Raw genomic sequence first — 15,689 nt, 5'->3', positions numbered from 1 at the left:
TGAATAGTATTCCATTGTGTAAATGTACCACATTCTCTTTATCCATTCCTCTTTTGATGGACACTTAGGTTCATTCCATATCTTGGCTATTGTGATTATGTCATAGAAATAAAGAGTAGTCTTGTGGTTGTCAGAGGCTAAGAGTGGTAGGGCTAGGAGGGGATGGAAAGAGGTTGTTTGGTAGGTTAAAAATACTGCTAGATTTGAGGAATTAGTTGTAGTGTCCAATATACAGTGGGGTTAATATGGTTAACAATGACATACTGTATATTTCAAAACAGCAAAAAGAGAGGATTTTGAAAATTCTGCCAATTACAGGTACTGAAATGTCACACTGTACCCCATAAATATGTACTATTATTATATGTCAATTAAAAACAAAAATAAAGGAAAGGCAGTGAAGAATCACAAGACTAAACAGAAGATGAGAATACAGAGATGCAAAATTGCCATTTCATATCCTTTTTTATTTTTATTTTTATTTTTTATTTTTTTGTCTTTTTTGTGACCGGCACTCAGCCAGTGAGTGCACTGGCCATTCCTATATAGGATCCGAACCCGCGGCGGGAGCGTCGCTGAGCTCCCAGCGCCACACTCTCCCGAGTGTGCCACGGGCTCGGCCCTTCAGATCCTTTTGAAAAGAATTTCTGCTGATCTTGAAGATGAGCTTGAGCTTCTAAACAGTATTTTGATATCTTTGTAAGATTACAGGGATAAATGTGAAGCCTGGAGTCCTGAACTGGCTGAGAAAGGAGGGTCTCTGATAATTCACACTATTCCTAGCATTAGGAATCTGAAGAGCTGCTCATCCTTTATAAGACTAAACTAGAAGTAAACAAGTATTCACACAGATTATAGCCCAGCTTTGAAACATGTGGATGATCCCCAAAATCTGATGTCTAAAATTGGATTAAGGTGATATCATATTGATAAAGTCCTGAGCACCTAGAAGAAACAAATGAATATTCTGTCTGGAGGAAATTAACCTCATCATAATGCCTACCCACCCACCCCACAAAAATCAAAGGGAAGTAGATAAGAAAAAGTGAAAAGGATCAGTGGAAACAATAGACAACAGAAACATAACTACAGTTATTAAAACTTATCAAACCACCAGAAAGTGACTATAAGATGAATATACTTACTTTTAATGTTCATATAGATATTTCAGCAGGGAATTAGAAATCATCAAAACTAAAATTTAGATTTGGAAAACAAAACAACAACAACAATGCACAATTAGAAACTCAAGAATAAAAAATTGTAAGAACCCAACTTAGGAACTGAGTAGATGAATTTAATAGCAGATTAGACATGGCTAAAGAGAAAATTAGGAAATTGGACAGTACTGAGAGCAAAGAACAGACAAAAGAATAAATCACATACTGTCGTAAGTAGTAGTATAAAAAGTAATGTGAAATTTACTTTAAATATAATTGTAGCCACAGAAAAACCAAAAAAAAAGAAAAAAAAAAAGTAGGGCTTAAGGAACATTCATAAAGATAATAGTATAAAGTATTCAAACTGGAAAACATTAATCTGTTATTCAGAAGTCCAGATAATCCCAGGCATGACAAATTAAAAATCCTGTAAACCGACACTTCACATTAAAGTTGCAAAAATCCATGCTCAAAGGAAATTTTAAAAGAAGACAGTAACAAATAGATCACATCCAAATGAACAATAGCAAGACTAAAACATGATTTTTCAGTTGTAACAATAGAATACTTGAGAGGAAAATGATATCTTCAATGTGTGAAAAAGATAGCTAGAAAACTAAAACTCTACACCTAACAAAATTCTCTTCAAGAATGAAAGTTAAAGACAATTTTTAAGATAAACAAAAATTCATATGTTTTACTTCCAGCAGACACACACTGATGAAAGTATTAAAGGGAAGCCTGAAAATGACCACAGATGGACAGTTTGTAGGAAGGAATAAGGAAAATTAGCAATTATGAATATATGGATACATCTAAGTGAATATTTATTGCATAAAACAATAATGTTTGTATGTTGTGAAGATTGAATATTTATAGGATTAATATCCTTTACAGCAATGGCTTACAAATCAGTAGAGGTTAAGTAAGTTTAATTAGAGGGTCCTAAGGTGCTTGTTTTGAAGGAGAGTAACATACCAACTAACATTAGACTCTTATTAGAAAAGAGTGCAATTAATTGAGGCAAAACCACCAATGGCTGCTTAGAGTATGTAACTCCCAAACTAATAGGAATGAAAAAGAAATAGTAAGTAATCCAAATAAAAGTATATAAAAAAAGATAGAACCAAGAAGAGAAAAAACATGGAACATGGGACAAATAAAAAATATAAAATGATATATCTTTTTCCATCCTTTCACTCTTAGTCTAGTTGTGTCTTTACAGGTGAGGTGGGTTTCTTGAAGACAGCATATTGTTGGGTCCATGTTTTTAATCCAATCAGTCAGTCTGTGTCTTTTGAGTGGTGATTCAAAATTTTTACATTAACAGTTATTATTGAAAGATATTGATTTACTCCTGGCATTATACTGACTTTTGTTTGGATGTTTTAAATAACTTTTGTTCCTTTCTTTCTGATTTACTGAGTGTCTTCTGTGTTTGCTGGTTTCTTGGAATAGTGGATAAACCTTTTTATTTCCTCTCTTCATTGACAAACCATTAGCAATGCTAACTAAAAAAAGAGAGAAGACACAAATAAAAGTTAGAAATGAAAATGGTGATATTACAACTGATACTTCAGAAATGAATCCTTAGAGACTACTATAAACAACTATATGCCAACAAATTTGAAAATCTGGAGGAAATGGATACATATTTGGATGCACAAAAACTTCCAAGACTGAGAAAAGAAGATATAGAAAATCTGAACAGACCAATAATAAAAGAAATTGAAGCTGCTATCAGCAGTCTCCCAACAAAGAAAAGCCCAGGATCTGGATGGCCTCACCGCAGAATTTTACCACACCTTTAAAGAAGAATTAATATCAATCCTCTGCAAACTATTCCAAAATATTGAAATGGAGGCCTTGCTCCCAAACTCATTCTATGAAGCAAACATCACTCTGATACCAAAACCTGACAAAGATACAACAAAAAAAGAAAACTACAGGCCAATATCATTGATGAATATAAATGCAAAAAATCCTCAATAAAATACTAGCTAATAGAATACAGCAACACATACATAAAATTATACACCATGATCAAGTGGGATTCATCCCAGGGATGCAAGTTTGGTTCAACATACACAAATCAATAAATGTAATACACCACATCAAGAAAATTAAAGACAAAACCCCATACGATCATCTCTATAGACGCTGAAAAAGCATTTGACAAAATTCATCATTTGTTCATGATAAACTCTCTATAAATTGGGCATAGAAGGAAAGTGTCTCAACACAATTAAAGCCATATATGACAAACCCACTGCCAATATCATCCTAAATGGGGAAAACTGAAAGCTTTTCCTTTAAGGACAGAAACTAGACAAGGATGCCCACTCTCACCACTCCTATTCAACATAGTGTTGGAAGTACTAGCCAGAGCAATCAGGGAAGAGAAGGAAATAAAGGGCATCCAGATTGGAAAAGATGAAGTCAAACTGTCCCTGTTTGCAGATGACATGATCCTATATATAGAACAGCTTGAAGACTTTCCAAAAACCTGTTAGAGTTAATGAATGATTTCAGCAAAGTTGCAGGATACAAAATCAACATGCAAAAATCAGGAGCATTTCTATAACAATGAACTGGCAGAAAAGGAAATCAAGAAAGCTATCCCATTTACAATAGCCACCAAAACCCCCCCCCCAAAAACAAACAAAAAAACCCCCCAAAAACCCCTAGGAATAAATTTAACCAAGGATGTGATAAATCTCTATGTTGAGAACTACAAACCACTGTTGAGAGAAATTGAAGAGGACACAAGAAGATGGAACGATATCCCATGGTCTTGGATTGGAAGAATTAACATTGTGAAAATGTCCATACTACCCAAAGTGATCTACAGATTCAACACAATCCCCATCAAAATTCCAATGACATTTTTTTTCAGAGTTGGAAAAAACAATCCTAACATTCATATGGAAGAACAAAAGATGATGAATAGCTAAAGCAATCCTGAGCATAAAAAGTAAAGCTGGAGGCATAACACTACCTGACTTTAAACTATACTACAAAGTGATAGTAACCAAAATAGCATGGTACTGGCATAAAAACAGTCACATGGACCAGTGGAACAGAATAAAGAATTCAGAAATCAACCCATGTACCTACAACCATCTGATCTTTGACAAAGGCTACAAAACCACACACTGGGGAAGAAACTGCCTCTTCAGTAAATGGTGCTGGGAAAAATGGACATTCATATGTAGGAGAATGAAATTAGACCCATACCTCTCACCATGCACAACAATCAACTCAAAATGGATTAAAGATTTAAATATACATCCTGAAACAATAAAACTCCCTAAAGAAAACATAGGGGAAACATTCCAGGAAGTAGGATTGGGTACAGACATTATGAATATTACCCCTAAAGCACAGGCAAGCAAAGGAAAAATAAACAAAAGTGATTATATCAAACTATAAACCTTCTTCACAGCAAAATAAACAATTAACAGAGCAAAAAGACATCCAACAGAGTAAGAGAAAACATTTCCAAAATATACATCAGACAGAGGATTAATAACCAGAATATACAACAAACCCAAACAACTTAGCAGTAAAAAAACAAGTAACCCAATTAAAAAAATGGGCAAAGGTGCTGAATAGGCATTTATCTAAGGAAGATATACAAAAGGCCAACAAACATATGAAAAAAATACTCAACATCACTCAGCATTTGGGAAATGCAAATCAAAATCACTTTGAGATACCATCTCACTCCAGTTAGGATGGCTAATATCCAAAAGACTGAGAATGACAAATGCTGGTGAGGTTGCAAAGTAAAAAGAACCCTCTTGCACTGTTGGTGGGACAGCAAAATGGTGCAGTCCATATGGCAAGTAGTATGGAGATTCCTTTAAAAACTACAGATAGATCTACCCTATGACCCAGCTATTCCACTGCTGAGTATATACCCAGAGGAATGGAAATCATCATGTTGAAGAGATACCTGCACTCCCATTTGTATTGCAGCATTATTTACAATAGCCAAGAGGTGGAACCAGCCTAATGCCCATCATTGGATGAGTGCATAAGGAAAGTGTGGTATATATACACAATGGAATACTATTCTGCTACAACCTCCACCCCCCAAAAAATAACAAAAAAGAAATACTACAGTTTGCAGCAACATGGATGGACTTAGAGAAAATTATATTAAGTTAAATAAGCCAGGCACAGAAAGAGAAATACATCATGTTCTCATTTATTTGTGGGAGCTAATAAAAATAGATAAGTAAATAAATGAATGTGGGAGGGAGGGAAGAAGACACAAAAATCAAAACAACTCCTTGATTTTGTTAAGACATGTGAATAGATATAATGTCAATAGGGAGAGGGGGAGAGGGAGGGAGGAAGAGAAGGAGTTGATAAAGGGATGCAAAAATCAACTACAATGTATATTGAGAAATTAAAATAAAAAATAAATAAAATAAATTTAAAAATTAAAGAAAAGAAAGATAATGACAGATTTAAAATAAAAAGGAAAAGTGCCAGCAAACTAAAAAAAAAAAAAAAAGGAAACTGTGGTATATCTACACAATGGACTACTACTCTGCTGTAAGAAAAATGAACTACTACGATGTGCAACAACGTGAATAGACTTAGAGAAAATTATATTGAGTGAAACAAGTCAGGCACAGAAAGAGAAATACCACATGTTCTCACTTATTTATGGGAGCTAAAAATAAATAAATATATATACAAACAAATAAGTGGGGTGGGGAAGAAGACACAGCAATCACAACAATTCCTTGAACTTGTTAAGTGTACAGATCTGATGTAGTTGGGGGGAGGGGAAAGAGGTGGAGGGGAAGAAGAACGGGTAAAGGGACATGAAAGTCAACTACCATGTATATTGAGAAGTTGAAAAAAAATGAGATGATAAATTTAAACCCTGTGGTATCAGTTGTTATGTTAATTTTATTTCTTTTTTTAGTATATTTATTAATATTTTTATTCTTTTTACATTCTATGATGTTGCAGAGCAGTTGGGGGAAGAGGGGAAAGAGGAAGGAAGTAGGGTGGGAGAAGGAGGAAGGAGGAGGGGTGGGGTTCAGGCCTGTGGCATTCTCCCTCATCCCAGCAGCGGAGACCAGGGAGCTTCCAGGAGGTCTTGGTCATTGTTGGGGGGGGTGTGTGATGGAGGGGCTGGACTGGTTGCAGGTTTTGGGAGGCATGGCTGAGGCCCTCGGTCCCACACCACCCAGGCTTGGGAGATCTGGGGGCACTTCCTGCAGCAGCTTGGTGGTCTTTACTGGGCTGGTTGCTGGCGTTGGGGGAACTTGGCTGAGGCCCTTGGACTACCACCCTTCAGACTGGTTTTGGGTGTTGGGGGGCATGGCTGAGTTCCCCAGCCCTCTCCCCTCCCTAGCTTGATAGCTCAGAGAACTTCCAGTCCTTCTAGATTTTATAGGTGTTCTTTGGTGATGTGAGACCTTTACTAGTTAATATTAAACTTTGTCTCTGGTTTGTGGGTATTTTGTTTTTCCTTCAGTTCTGTGTTGGATTATTTGCTGTTCCCACCACTTGAACTCTGCACTGGAACTAATTTGTTGCCTTCTGCTTACTTCTAAAATGGGGGAACTTCCTGTGGGGAGCAGTACTTGAGCCCAGTGGTTGAGCTAAGTTGCTACTTTGCTGCTGATTCCCTGGGGAAGGCTTTTTGGGCAGCTCAGGTTTTACCAGTTGACTTCATAGGTACTTCCATTTCTCATGAGTTTTGGTACACCTGGGTTGTGTAGAAACTGGTCTGGGACTGAGGCTTTTCAGCAAACTGCACCCCCTACAGTTTTATATTCCCGACCAGTCTCCACTGAGTGGTCCTGCACTGATTGGGGGGCAGATCAGCTGTCCTTGCTGTGCCCCAGTGTTCTCCCGGTGGGCCTGTCTCCCCTACCACCTGTGCTCCAAACACTTCCTATGGGATGGGCCATACGCTAGTGCCTTGAGATGACTCACCAGCCCCTGAGTGGCTCCTTTTATTCAGTTGTTGTGGCTCCTCACTTCCAGTGGGTCCACAGAAACCTTATTAGTAATCTTTCTGGCCTGGGGGCCACCAAGGCACTCTGTTCCCTGCAGCTTCCAAGCAACTTCATCCGAAGGGCACAGCTGTGGCTTTTGCCAGCTTGCACTCCATGTGCTCATCAGCTGCCGCTTGGAAGCAGCCAGGGCTTGAAATGGTCATAGTGGTTCTTTCTTTCTCTCATAGTGGCTTCTCCTGCCTTCATGCACTCCACAGGTCTCTCCTCCTCTTCCCCTGAGATCCAGCAGCCCCAGCTTGGCTGTCATTGCTTTTTAATAGTTTAAAATTGGTTCATTCGTGGAAGAGAGTGATGCTGGGGACCTTCTATTCTGCCATCTTGACTGCAAGCCCTTATGTCAATTTTAAATAGATTTTCAACTTTAATTAAAAGGCAAAAATGTCATAATAGAAGAAGAAGAAGGAAGAGGAGGAGAAGAAACAATTCTATGTTGTTTATGAGAGATACATCTAAAACATATAGGTACAGAAAAATTAAGTGCAAAAGCCTGACAAAGTTATATAATGTGAAAAATTATCAAAGAAAAGCTTGCATATCTATGTTTGTATATGTGTCAAGTTGACTGGCCAAGATGTGTGTAAATATTGGTACATTATTCTGTGTATTTCAGTGAGGGTGTTTTTGGATGAAATTAACATTTGAGTCAGTAGACTGAGTAAAGCAGATAGCCCTTAATCATGCGGATGGGCCTCATTCAGTTAGCTGAAGGCCTGAAAGAACAAAAGGCTGACCCTCCCCTGAGTAAGAGAAAATTCTCTCTCATGTTCTACCAATTCAAACATTGGCTCTCCCTGCCTGAGGGCCTTCAAACAAGACAGCAGCTTTTCCTGCTTCTATAACAGCCCAGCGGTCTTTGAACTCAAAATCAAGCTAGGACATTGGCATTGGCTCTGCATATTTTGGACTTGCCAGCCTCCATAATTGTGTGAGCTAATTTCTTACAATAAATGTTCTCTCTCCCAGATTCTCTCTCCTCTCTCTCTCTCTCCCCTGTTGGTTTGGTTTCTCTGGAGAACCCTGACTAATACACAAAGATAAAGAGGATCTCTTAAAATAAATATTTCAATTCACTTGGAAGGTGAAACAATTCTAAATTTGTATTACCTGTTACTGTGTAATTTCAAAGTATATAAGGAAACAAAAATGAGAAATACGCGGATTGACAATCATATGGTAAAATTGTTACACTTTCTCAGTAACTGATAAAACAAAAAGACTAAAAACAATAAAGATAAGCATTTAAGCAACACTATAATTATAAATTTTACTTATATTTGTAAATCATTACCTAGTGGCCTTCATGGAACAGTGAATCTAGTGATGCAGAGCATGCATGTTTTTTAAGCCTCATGTAGAAAATCTGTGAAAATTAACTTACAAGTCAGCAAATTGAAAGAATTGAAATCATGCAATATAATTAAGTTAGTAATCAACGAAAAAGATAATGTAAAAATTCCCATATATGTATTTATTTGGGAATTAAAGACTACATTTCTAAATAATAATACATGTGTTAATGTAATGTTTCATTGGAAATTAGAAACCTCTTGAAACAGAAAATAAATGACAACATTTCAAACTTATTGGATTCTGTTATAATCATGCTTATAGGGAATTTATATTCTTAATTACATGTATTTGAAAAGAAGAAAGGCTAAAAATTTATCTAAATGTTCATCTCAAAATGTTAGACAGGAAGAAAAAAATAAAGTGGAAAGTTGGAAACAAGATAAGAACAGAAATAAACAAAATACAAAACATACATACAGTAGTAAGGCTCAACAAAATTAAGTGTTGGGTCTTTAAAATGTTAATAAAATTTCTGATATCTGGCAGAATCCATCAAAGATAATAAGAGAAGGCAGAAATAACCAATATCAGGAATAAAAATAGCTCTAAATTTTCCATTGATATAAGAAAAATACGAATTGGTTCCAGGAATCTCAGAAATGCAGTGTGACTTAAGTTGAGGGCAATGATGTACATGGCAGTAGCAGTGGAAACACCCACAGTTATTCAAATCACAGCTAGTCTGACTCAGATGTAGAGTATTACTCTCTTAGTTCAGATTCCAAGAAGCAGATCGTGAGATGGGGAATCTTATAAAAATGATTTATTGTGTTAGCACTCTCAGCGGAAGTGGAGTGAGGGAAGGAGAACAGGGAAGAATAAGAAAGCTAAGCCATCCTCTGCTGCCAGCTGCAGCCAACCATGCAACTGCATTGACACAGGGAGGGTTGTGGGTGGAGCCACTGGAAAGAGGTGAGCAAGCGCAGCCCTGTGACCAAGCCACCCAACCCACAGGGGAATTATGCTGTCCTCTATGGTAGTGCCCCCTGGGGTGGGAACTACCCACAGCCCCTGCAACTGCCTTGACCTGAGGAGGGACATGTGCAGAGCCACCACTGAGTACAGAAACCCAGGACAACCAAATTGAGTATGGAAGAAAATTCCAAAATGCCACCAACCCATCCCTCAATAGGTGAAAAAAGGACACAGGAGTAGCCTCTTCCTGCAGGAAAGAGGAAAGAGAAACCCCACCCAGGGCCTAACATCCAAGCTGAGGAGCTTCACTATACCCAAGTGCATGTATCATTGTCACAGGATGCTTAGCTGGGGTGCTAACAAGTCTGCCCAGGGTCATCCACCTCAGCCAAAGAGTGACAGGGAGCACAGATGCTTCTCTCAAGGTGTCAAGATCTCATCCATGTCCTCAACAACCCAACACAGTGTCACTCACCTCAGCAGGGAACCACTAAGTATCCCAGTGCTTAGGCCACAAAGGCACTCACATACAACTCTGACATGGAATATGGCTGAAGTAACCACCCAGAGAGTACACTACTGAGTCTACACAGAATCAAAACTAAAACACCCTACTCAGTGGTCAGTATAAAACACATCCACAAGAGGGAGTCTGTCTCCTCAAAGGCCACTCCAGAGTAATAGAAGAAACTGCTCTACCACATTACATCCATGCAAGTCTACTAGGAATATGAAAAACAAGAAAATACGACACCACCAAAGGAATACAATAATTCTCAAGTACCAGACTGCACACAGCAGGAAACTCTGGAAATGACTTAAAAGGAATTTCGAGGAACAATCTTAAGGAAACTCAATAGGATACAGGAACACTTAGTTAGATGACACAAAGAAATGAAAAAAAAAGAAAGAAAGAAAGAAAAAGAAATCCAGGATGTGAAGGAGGATATTTACAAAAAGATACAGATAGTTACCTTTAAAAAATGCATCAGAACTCTTAGAACTGAAAGATTCATTCAATGAAATAAAAAATACAACCAAGAGTTTAAGCAGCAGGCTGGAGGAAGCAGAAGAAAGAATTTCTAATCTTGAAGACAATCTTTTTGAAATAATCTGGGCAGACAAAAAAAAAAAAAAAGAAAAGAAAAAATAATTTCAAAAATGAAGAAAATATATGAGAGCTATCAGATAACATTAATTGCACAAACATCTGAATCACTGATGTTCTGGAAGGGGAGGGAAAAGGAAAAGGCATTGAAAATCTGTTCAATGAAATAATAGTGGAAAACTTCCCAGGTATTGGGAGAGATATGGACTTTCAGATTCAAAAGGTTGAAAGATACTCCAAGAGATTCAATCCAAAAAGGTCCTCTCCAAACCCATTATAGTCAAAGTGGCAAAAGTCAAAGACAAAGAGATAATCCTAAAAACAGCAAGGGAAAAGCATCAAGTCACCTATAAGGGAGTTTCCATCAGACTTCTCAGCAGAAACATGCAAGCCAGAGAGAATGAGATGATATATTCAAAATACTAAAAGAAAAAACTGCCAGCCAGAAATACTATACCCAACAAGGTTATCCTTCAGAAATGGAGAAATAGTGCATTCCTCATATCACCTCAAAAAACCAACAAACACCAAAGACAAATAATAAAAGGGAAAGGGAGGAACAAAGGATATTTAAAACAACCAAATGAAAATCAATAAAATGCCAGAAGTAAGACAATGCCTTTCAATAAATATACTATTTCCCCATCATTTCTGAAGGGTAGCCTTGCTGGGTATAGTATTCTCGGCTGGCAGTTTTTTTCTTTTAGTACTTTGAATATATCATCCCATTCTCTTCCGGCATGTAGGGTTTCTGCTGAGAAGACTGTTGCTAGTCTGATGGGGACTCCCTTAGGTGACTTGACACTTTTCTCTTATTGTGTTAGGATTCTCTCTTTGTCTTTGATTTTTGACAGTTTGATTACAATGTGTCTTGGAGAGTACATTTTTTGATTAAGTCTGTTTAGGGATGTTTGAGTCTGTTGGATTGGAAGTCCATATCTCTACCAATACCTGGGAAGTTTTCTGCTATTATTTCATTGAATATGTTTTCAATGTCTCTTCCTTTATCCTCCCCTTCTGGAACATCCATAATTCTAATGTTTGCATGCTTAAGGTGGTCTGCTAGCTCTCTTAGATTTTCTTCATTTTTTAAAATTATTTTTTCTTTTCTTTTCTTTCTTTCTTTCTTTTTTTGTCTGCTTGGGTTATTTCAAAAACACTATCTTCAAGGTCAGAAATTCTTTCTTCTGCTTGCCCTAGCCTGCTGCTTAGGCTCTCAATTTTAGTTTTTATTTGAATGAGCTTTTCAGTTCGAGGAGTTCTGCTGCATACTTTTTTATGGTATTTATCTCTTTGTAAATTTCCTCCTTCATGTCCTGGATTAGTTTTCTAAATTTTGTTGTGTTGTCTAACTGAAACTTCTTGTATCTCATTGAGTTTCTTTAAGATGGTTACTTGGAATTTCCCTTCAGACATATCAAGGATTTCCTGTTGTGTGAGGTCTGGTATTTGAGAATTATAGTGTTCCTTTGGTAGTGTCATATTTCCTCATTTTTTCATATTTCTAGTTTCCCTATGTAGATGCCTAGTCTTTTGGCAGTTGCTTCTTCTTTTACTCTGGTGTGGCTTTTGAGGAGAGAGATTCTCTTTAGTAGATTTGTTATATATTGACCATTGTGTGGGGTATTTTGGGTTTTGGTTCCAGATAGACTCAGTATTTCCAGGGGATGCCAGCCACTATGTCTGTGGTGGGGGCTGCATGTGTGCAGCTGGGCCCACAAAGGAGGGTGAAAGCCATGTGGGCAGCTGGGGTGGCTGGGTCCATTCTGGTAGCTGGATGGTTGGGTCCGCATGTGCAGGTGGGGCCACATGGATTGTTGTGGCAGCTGGGACCACATAGATGGCTAGATGTTTGGGGCTGCATGGGTGGTTGGGAACACTGTGAGTCACAGGCAGCTTGATGGCTGGGCTCACATGAGTGGGTGGGGCAATGCAGGTGGCCAGACAGCAGGGTCCATGTGGGCAGGTGGGGCTTCATGGATGGCTGGTCAGTTGGCGTCAGGTGGGTGGATGGGGCCATGTGAGTTGCTGGAGCTGCACTGGAGGCCAGGTGGTTAGGTTCACTTGGGCTGCTGGGGCCACACAGGCAATTGGAAGGCTGGAGCTGCGTAGGCTGCTGGAGGACTGGAACCACACTGGTGCCCAATGCCAAGTGGGCAACATGGGTCACAAGGTGGGGTGTGCTTCAAGGAAAAGAACCATGGCTCTGGAACTAGGGAATAGCACAGTCAATGATAGCAGAGGTAGGGGCAGGCTGGGACAGGAGTAGGAGGAGGGTTATTACTGGGAAGTACTCATTGCTGAGTGGATTCTTTTTGCTGCAAGTGAGAATTCTCCCTGGATGATTCTTGTTCAGGAGACATGGTGGCAGCTGAAGCAGTGTGACTCTTTCTCCTCTATGCCTGCTCAGTTTTCATGCTCCACAGGGTCCTCAGCAGGTTCCTGATGCGCTCCCACACTCTCCCACTGATACTCTCCCCCATACTCAGCTGTTCTTTCCTTGCTCTGGTCCCTTTCTATGGGAGGATCCTACGTTGGGCACCTCTAGTCTGCCATCTTGCCCCACCTTAAAAAATTCTGTCTTAATACTGCTTTTGCAGGGTCCCATAGGTTTTGGTATGATGTTTCTTTATTTTCATTAGTTTCAAGAAATTTTCTGGTTTCCTGTTTAATTTCTTCTTTGACCCATATGTTGTTCAGGAGTATGTTGTTTAATTTCCATGTATTTGTGTAGTTTCTGTAGATTGACTTCTTACTGATTTCTAGTTTTAATCTGTGAGCCTTTATATAGAAAAACAAAGAGAATCAATCAACAAACTATTAAACTAAAAGGACAGTTCACCAAAGTTGCTGGATGATATAGTAAAGAAGGTACAATTTATAATAGTGATAAAAATTATGGAATATCAAGAATTAATTTAACAAAGACACATAAACCTCTATGGAGAAAGTATTAAACTATTTTAAAAGGCATGAAAGAATATTAGAATGAATTAAGAGTTAACTCATGCTTTGGTCAGGGAGACATTCAAATCTATCCATTTCTCCCCAAAATAATTTACGAATTTTATGCAACGAACTTGACAAACTTCTAAAGAGTGTATGAAAGTAGCATTTATTATCATTTCCTAGGTTAATTTTGGAAAAAGGTTAAAAAGGACAGAATTGTTTAATCTGAAATTAAGACATATAACAAGAGCTATTAATAGAAATTCATGTTCTTTTTGCAAAAATACAAAAAATACCATGGGATTCTCAGAGACAGACCCAAGTATTTGTATAAAAACCTGGTGTATAATAAGAGCGGCATTGCAATGAATGTGAAAGCTTAGTAGTAACTGGGAAAAAACATCACTAAATGCAGAAAAATTAAATTAGATTCTTCAACCTTGTAAAAAGGTGAAATCCAAATGGCTGAAGAAACACATGAAATTTAAAACGATAAAGTTAATATAAAAGTGTAAGAGAATATTTTTTTGACCTACCAGTAGGGAAGAACCTCAAAATGCAAGACCCGTAACATGAGTAAACATGGGTTTTATGATAACGAAATTAAGAATTTATTTTCTATGAAAGACATCATAGATAATGCACAGATGACAGATTACTGGAAGGTATTTAGGGGAAAAAACTCATAAATGAATTATGATGTTCAACTTAATTAAGGAACTTCTGCAAATGGAAACTTAATTAAGAATATGTTCAAAGGATAAACACAGGCAGATTAATAGAAGAGGAAACCCAAATGGCTGATTTTGCTTTGCATAAGTCCCTCCTGACTTCAGGTGCTTCCAGGCCAGGAGATAGTCATAAAATTCTTAGCATTATCTTCAGCTTCCCAGGGTTTTAGACTTTCCTAGATACATGACACCTAGAAATGATGGAATTAAATTCTAAAATTTTCATGGTCGCAATAGGAACTAAATCGTTCTGAAATGGCTTAAGGTCTAGCATGTGGTTGGAGAGGGAGAATAATGGCAGTGGTGGGAGAAGTGGTCTCCAAGCTTTTTTGTTTCTCAACAAATTTCATTTTTTTTTAAAAAAAATGCTTTTCAGCACCCCCACATCAATGAATTGCATGACTTGTAGGATGGCAAAATATCATGTGCCCTTTTTAGCTAAGATATCAAAAACTACTAGCAAATCTATCCATCCAAAAGCAAGGTGCTAGGTCACCAAGTTACATGTGACTTGCACTTGATTCGGTGACTGAAGAGTATTTCTTTAGTGAGATCAGGTGTGCTATGTAAGCTTCCCCCACCTTCAGAAGGAAATGAGTGTGCTTCCTCTTAATTTAATCTGAGAGAGAAAAAGAGAACCAGTTACGGAGCTTGACCTCCACTCCTGGAATTTTAGAGTCCAAACACTAATGTTCCCTGATGTGGCAGAGTAGCAAGAAACTAGAGAACTGCATTTCCTCTGATGATGGGGAAAGAATGCAGTTATTTCTCATTGGTTAGATGTGGGCCAAGAGGTAGTAGTACACTTGGAACAGTTTTGATTCCATAGGCGACTTGCTGAAGCACAACTGTGATGGCAAAAGAGCCTCTGGAGGACAACTAGGGAGTGAGGCAAGAATCAGAAGTAGCAGGTCTAAAGACCTGCGCTCAGAGGTCCCAAAGGTGTGTCTGCAGGGCCTGTAAAAGATTCCCTCAAGATATGGGGATCTTCTGCATCTGGAGGACATTGATCTTGCTCTCTCCAGTGCCATGCATTGGCCTTCAGGTATTGAAGAGCCTCTTGGCACTCAGATGGAAGACCCTTCACTCACATCTATCAGCACATACTCTCAAGACCACTTCTTTGTGTTCATGAAACAGTTTAACATAAGCTCTAGGAGTCTAAATGTTAATCTCTGCTCAATTTTTTTGAGAACAGGTGAGTGTTTTTAAATTCCTTATCTATTGCTGTATTGCTCTTTTTCTATGTCTTGCTCTTTGGATGAGAGACTAAGCGGGTGGGAAATGGAAGTTCATGACCTGAGGGGTTCTAAGGGAGAGTGATAAAACTGTCGGTCCCATGCTTTGGGTGCCACTAACTCTATTAAGTGTGTGTGAACCAGGGAGGTATCTTAACTTCAGGCAATTTCAGTATCACTCATAATGG

Source organism: Cynocephalus volans, chromosome 5 (genome assembly GCF_027409185.1).
Source record: "Cynocephalus volans isolate mCynVol1 chromosome 5, mCynVol1.pri, whole genome shotgun sequence".
NCBI classification, from domain to species: Eukaryota; Metazoa; Chordata; class Mammalia; order Dermoptera; family Cynocephalidae; genus Cynocephalus; species Cynocephalus volans.
The sequence above is the reverse complement of the archived record's forward strand: the minus strand, read 5'-3'. Positions refer to the sequence as shown.